Source organism: Beta vulgaris, chromosome 1 (genome assembly GCF_026745355.1).
Source record: "Beta vulgaris subsp. vulgaris cultivar EL10 chromosome 1, EL10.2, whole genome shotgun sequence".
Lineage (NCBI taxonomy): Eukaryota > Viridiplantae > Streptophyta > Magnoliopsida > Caryophyllales > Amaranthaceae > Beta > Beta vulgaris.
This window is the reverse complement of record NC_079202.1, coordinates 14,958,162-14,965,339: the sequence shown is the minus strand read 5'-3', so window position 1 is coordinate 14,965,339 and position 7,178 is coordinate 14,958,162.

Genomic DNA, 7,178 nt, shown 5'->3' with positions numbered 1-7,178 from the left:
ATCCTGACCTTGCGTTATATCATGACCTTGAATTTCATACATTCTAGTCTTGCATAACCCTGACTTTGCATGATGTGTCAACCCTTAGCTTTGCATAACATTATCCTCGCATTGCGTCTCATGCATCCTTAGAGAGTCTAAGTTTGCATCTTTGCATCATTATGTGCTTATTTGAGTTGTTTGCACTTATCTGCTAACATCTTTCCCTGCAGGTAATCAAATTGCTTGTAGTTATTGTCCCGCATACTAACATTGTTTTGCCAAGACCGACATATATATATCAGTTTTAAACTACAAAGCGTTTGAAATCGTTTTCCATCCGGACACTTTGACTTTCGGTTTCCTAAACCTTAGTCAAAATAGGGGGCTTCTGTAGGCACATAATTGTGCCTCCCCATTTAAGGATCTAATGATGAAACATACTACAATATTAGTTGGCGCAACCCAACGGAAGAGTAATCTAATGAACCACTCCAAATTGTGTTCCGAAATGATATTCTAAAGCCTAATTAATTATTCGTGATAATTAATTGTATTTAAGCTCAATTCTTTGAAGAACCAATTAATTGATAATTAATTGATTTATTTTAAAAAATAATTATTTTCAAAAGATTTTTTTCTAGAAATATAATGACATGTTGACGTTTAATAGTTCCTTTATGAGAAAGTTTCTCAAATGTCTCATTGCACATTTTGAAAACAATTTCAAATATCATCAATATTTAGTTCTTCTATTTAGTGGTTGTTTGGTTTACATAAGAAGTCAAAATTCCGATTAAATTGCAGTTCATAGGAAAAAAATTACGTAATCAAATTTATAGTAAAGTGGTTAAATTGTTTGGTTGACAATGGGGGAATTAAATTTCCATGAGAATTTCTACTTATCTAGGGGGACCTGGGTAAGTAACTTCCTTCATTTTGTGGGAACTCAAAATTTCTAGTAATTAATAATTCTTTTATTTTGCTATTTTGTTGTCAACAAAACAACTTACCAAATTTTCAATTCCTATAAATTTTTATTTCCCATATTTTCTCATATCAACCAAATAACCATTCAGTTTCCTTTTTCCAGTACTAAGAGTTTTTTTCAAATAGATCTTAGACTGACATGGAGCTCACTCTTTTAGAGCTTTTCAAATTACTATAGATTTGTTTGTTCATTGATTCAAAATCAAACATTTTAATACTAATATTGAAGTGGTGAAAATTTTGAAATTTAGAGTCATAAAGCTTGTCGTTAATTCAACCAGCCTTATTAGTATTTAACATTAGAATTTGTTGCATGTGTGTAAGAAATTTAATTTGGTGGTAATATAAGGATATTTCAAGTAAGAGTTTACGGGTTCGAAACCTTTTACGGAAATATTTTAGAACATTCAAAAGAGTGGTGACATGTGACCAATACGACACCACTTCCGGCGTGTTCGGCACAAGTTTTGGAGGAAACTTTTAGTGTTTTGACTCAGACAAATCACTATTTAAGAAAAATAGGAGTGTTTGGTTGAGTAGTGGTATGAATAGCTATTAGTGGTAGAAGTAGTGTTTTGGCAGTATTTGTCAAAAGTTATAATTTGTAACTTTTGTAATTGTGTTTAATAGGGGCCATGCTACATCTACCCGGTGGGTAGTTAACCCACTAGAAATAGAGCATTAAAAAACTATTACAACTGATGAGTTGGATTCCACTATTTATTTATTTTTTATTAGTAGTGGGTTGTTGACCCACTAGGTAAATAAAGTTTTTTCTTGTTTAATGGTGTATAATTTTATATTAAAATTTAGTTATTTGTAGTATATATAGATAAAGTAATTTGCCACTTTTCAACCGCAATAGAGAGGTGTTAACTAATAAAAGTAGTTACAGAAATTGAGAAAGTGAGAATTAATAATGAAATTGATAAATGGTCGGTTTGGTTTTAGTATATGGGCCACATCATCATTCTCCTTAATAAAGAACATTTATAATTCAATAAATTTGCGTTCCTCTACTTTTGGTTGCTTGCTATCCGTATCTACATTTGAGTATTTAAGCCCATCAATAGTGGTCTTAAGTCAGTTCAATAGTTCAATTATGATTATATTTAAACACTTCAGTTCATATCAGTTCAGTTTACAACAGTTGAAATTATTAATAGTTCAGTTCAGTTAACAAATTTTTCAATTCAGTTTAATTCAATTATTTTCTTTCCAGTTTCAATTCAGTTCAACTGCAGTTGAAATGAGTTTTATCCGAACAGTTAAACCGATCAACGGTTGAATCCATAGCAGCTAAAACATGTCGCTGTTTTTTTCAGTTTCGTTTCAGTTTATTCAGTTATTGACGAAAATCACATAAGTTCGACAATAATCGCATCGGTTCTGGTAGAAGTTAGTCACATTCTTGTATTTGTTCAAAAAAAATGGAACTTCATGTCGGGTTTTGGCCAACTGCTTTTTGGGTTCGGTTAAAATTAACGTGGCAAATACGTGTAGTCTGACGCTTGCCTAAAAAAAACCGATTGTGTTGTATTTCACAAAAAAGTGTATGAAAGTGGCTTTGATATATGTGTACAATACTGAGATATTCGACAATTTGGAATAAGACAATTTTATATAAGTCGATATTCAAAGTTTTAGTTTTATGCAAATTATATCATGTTTAGTAAAAAAGGACGTCTCGTATCAGTATAAATTTTTATAAACTTCCTCGAAAGACGAGCTAGACATTTTTTATGAAGTCGATTAGATCAATGTTTTACTCTTACTATATTAGATCAATGGATTAATGTAACTATACTAGTCATTAAGCTCTATGCATTTGAAAACTGAAACATATAATCGACGTAAAATAAGTTAATAGTGGATTAGTTCAAGGTATATATGTGAATCGATAAGTTAAATCAAGATAACAATACTCCATTTAAGTTAATCATTAACAAGTTATATTCAATTTTAAACTCAAGTATCTTAGTCAAACTGAAAGAAATTGATGTTACATTAGATGAATATATCAACATGTAAGTTGATAAACTAATTCAAGATAATAACAATACTTTACTTAAGTTAATCATCTTTAAGTTGAATTCATTTTGGAACCGAAAGCATCTAATTCAGTAGCAACAAATGTAGAACAATGTAAGTCAGTAGATTGGTTCAATATAACAGTACTCCGTTTAAGTTAGTCGTCTCTAAGTTCTTGGATTTACATGTTGCTTTAAGTTCTTAAATTTTAGTTTCATCTACTTCATAAGATAACTAAAAAATACTTAAGTACATCTAACTTCATATTTCTGTTAAATCTCAACTTAGGACGATTGGTTTATGTTAGATGATGTAAGTGAGTGAAGGGGTGTTAATGAGTATGTGGGGCTCGCAAACTATTCAAGCTCGGCTCGAGTTCATGATCGGCTCGAGACCATAACGAGCCGAGCCTGAGCTTCCTTAAGTTCGGCTTGAGAGTTCGTGAGCAAGCTCGAAAATATTTTAGATAGTGTTTATGTAAAAAAGTAATGTCCCACATCGACAAAAAAAAGTAAACACCAACTTTGTTTTCCCTATATAATCTTATTACCCTTTAAGTCTTTAACTATAATTATTATTTGATTTGCCTTATTTTATAATATTAGAAAGTCTGTACATATGCAAGATCCAAACACTAGAACTTAGTATAAAATTAATTATTCTACTATAATTATTGTTTGATTTGTCTATGAGTAAATGAGTAGAACGACTCTTTATAAGTTCTAATTAGGGGTGTTAATGAGTCTGGGTGGCTCGCAAACTATTCGAGCTCGACTCGGTCAAAGCTCGGCTCGAGTTCGGGATTGGCTCGAGATCTTAACGAGTCGAGCCTGAGCCTCCATAAGTTCAGCTCGAAATTTCGTGAGTAAGCTCGAAAATATTAAAGATACTTTGTAGGTAAAAAAATATTGTCCCACATTGATAGAGAAAATAGATAACAACCTTATGTTTCCTATAAAAAATCTACTATTAAAAGCATGTATTTGTATAGTGGACTTTTGTCTAATGTTGCATTTGTATATATATTGGGCTGCAACTTATACAAAATTTTCCATCTTCTCTAATGTAATCAACTTGTATTTTTTTAGATATACATTTATACTCCCTCCGTCCCAAAATATAGTTACCATTTCCATTTTGGGTGTCTCAAAATATAGTTCCCATTTTCATATTTAGTTCCATATTTTTCCATAATTTGTCTAGAAAAACTGTGTTCCATCATTTATTTGCTTCTTGAATTTTGTTATTTCTTTTGTTTATTCAACCAAAATGTTACAATTAATGCTCTTTCACCAATTATTCTCCATTCTCTCTCCTAAAATCATCTTTTCCCATACAACATATATTTAAATAAACAAAAAATCTTTACTATGCCTGTTTCCGTCTAGAAATTAAGGTTAGTGATCAGTGCTGAGCAGGTTCTTAACTCAATAATACAAATCCCGAGCTTGTTATTTATTCACCGGAAACCTGCAAAATACGTTACACTGCCCCAGGGGTTGTTCCGGGATCGCCCCTCCGACGCTCAAGTCAGTTGATGATTGAGGTAGAGAGAGAGTCTAGAGTGAGAAGCTCCGGTTAGTTAGGTAAGAATTCAATACCTTTTCCTTGATGGGAGAAGGGGTATTTATAGCAGTGGGAATTCCTAGGAGGGGACCTTTTTGGATGGATGGACCTCCTAGGGATTGGTGAAGAAGCTTTTTTCTTGAAATGGTTCTTGTGGGCCCCTTGGGAGTCCAATAGGCTGCTGGCCACGTCATGGCGAGTGGGACCCACAATGCTTGCGTGGTGGTGCCAACTGGCTCAGGACTCCTAGCAAGGGTAAACGGGCCCAAACATTTAGCCCCATGCCAGGAAAGGGTGAGAGGGCCGTCCGACCGGGAGATGCCCGTTCGTGGCGTAATTATCCATGCCGTTACGTCTCTGATCTCATGGTCGACCAAGTGGCAAGGAGACTCTTCCTTTTGACGGAAGGAGATAGCAGGGGACCTGGTCGGATAGGCGCTGATCGACTCCGGGATGATCGACCAGGTCCTGGCTTGTTACAGATTGCCGAGCGGGTATCTCCTCGGGGGACCTGGTTGGCGAGGGGGTAGGGAGCCCCAGGACCATCGACCGGGTGTCTCTTAGTGCTTAATTCATTTGGCTAAGTGTAAGAGATGAAAGATGAGACTTGCTCGGACGAGGAACTAGGGAGCCCGACAGTGACCGACCAGGCTCCCTGATACCGGATGCTACTCGGACGGGGGCCAACAAACCCTAGAGAGGCCGACCAAGTGCCTCCTAGCACTTAGTTAATTTTAACTAAGTGAAGGATGGAGGAGGATACCTGCTCGGACGAAGAGCTAGAGAGCCCCAAAGTGAACGACCAGGTTTCCAAACGCCGGGCGCTGCTCGGACAAGGACTAACAAGCCCTGGAGAGGCCGACCAGGTGCCTCCTAGCATTTAGTTAATTTTAACTAAGTGAAGGATGGAGGAGGAGACCAGGTTACCAAATGTCGGTCGCTGCTCGGAGACGGAGTAACAAGCCCTGGAGAGGCCGACCAGGTGCCTCCTAGCACTTAGTTAATTTTAACTAAGTGAAGGACGGAAGAGGAGACTTGATCGGACGAGGAGCTAGGGAGCCCCAAAGTGACCGACCAGGTTCCCAAATATCGGGCGCTGCTTGAACAGGGACTAACAAGCCTTGGAGAGGCCGACCAGGTGCCTCCTAGCACTCAGTTAATTTTAAATAAGTGAAGGATGGAGGAGACCTGATCAGACGAGGAGCTAGGGAGCCCCAAAGTGACCGACCAGGTTCCCAAATGCCGGGCGTTGCTCGGATAGGGACTAACAAGCTCTAGAGAGGCCGACCAGGTGCCTCCTAGCACTTAATCAATTTGACTAAGTGAAGGATGAGGGAAGGAGGCTGGAGGCTCTTTTCTTGTCCGACCGGGTAGCTAGGATATTTGGGGAGCTGCACTTGTATGCGGCAACTGTCTCAACCGAGCGAATGACGCCGAGCAGGGTACCTCAATCAAAGTTGCCACATGGCACTTATGCCAGCTGGGTGGTTGAGCTGGATGAAGTTTGCTGAGGTTTTGATGTTTCGACTTCCATGGGCCACCTTTTCAAGATATAAGTGGCGCCATTTGGCCGTTTGGCAGGCCCATGAAGGGATGCGTCCCGAGGTGTACCTATATATTTGTACGGAGAGGAGAGAGAAGGATCATTTGCTCAATTCTCAAATTCGCACTTTTTCTCTCTCTCTCTCTCTCTAAAAAGCTCTCGCCTCTCTCTACATTTTCCAGCAATTTCTCCGGTTCCAATCATCTGACCAGGTACGCTCTTGAACTTTTAAGCCTTTTCGTTTTTCTTTTAATTAACCTCGGCCGACTCCCTTGTCCATAAATATGGGGAGATTCGTCCAAGTCGGTGACACCTCCGACCTCGCCTCCCTACAAACTGTCCGAGGAGGTGAGGGGATGTGAATAACGTTGGTGTCCACCCTAATAAGTTGCTTCGACCCCTCGGCCATTCCCGATGCGGTCCTGCTTTCGAGCCCTTAATCGTTAGTGGAGGAGGAGGCCGAGGGCGCTATTCCCTTCCCTTGGGAAGTGTCCCTTGCCTTTCCATCCTCAACAAGTTACTTAGACAAATATATTACTGATGGTGTAGTGAGGGCCATTATGTCGGGAGATGAGGAAGAGACTTCCACCTCGGGCCGACCGGAGTACCCCGATCTGGATCCAAAAGGTGGTCCGGGTACGAAATTTCCTCTGCCTTCTTTGCTGAAGGCTTCCCATGACGATCCGAGGGGCAAGCGACTCATTTTCAGATAAGGGACCCTTATTTATTTGTCCGACCGGAGGCCTTTCATACGGTATTGACTCCGCCCCCCGGCTATACAGAGGTTTCTTTTCAGTCATTGGAGATGGGTCTTCAGTTTCCTCTGACCGCCTATGTGAAGGAACTACTGAACGCGTATAATTTGACCATCAGTCAGATTTCCCCTAACTCTTGGGGGGAATCATAGCCGTCCAGGTCATTTGTGCGATGCTGAGCGTCCGACCAACCCTCACCCTCTGGAGGCACATGTTTAAATTGATCAAGATGATGCTCAGTGAAATTGGCCCAGGTTGTGGTACTTTCAAATCCGACAAGGGTACAAGGGTGTTCTCGACTTCCCTCTTCGCAA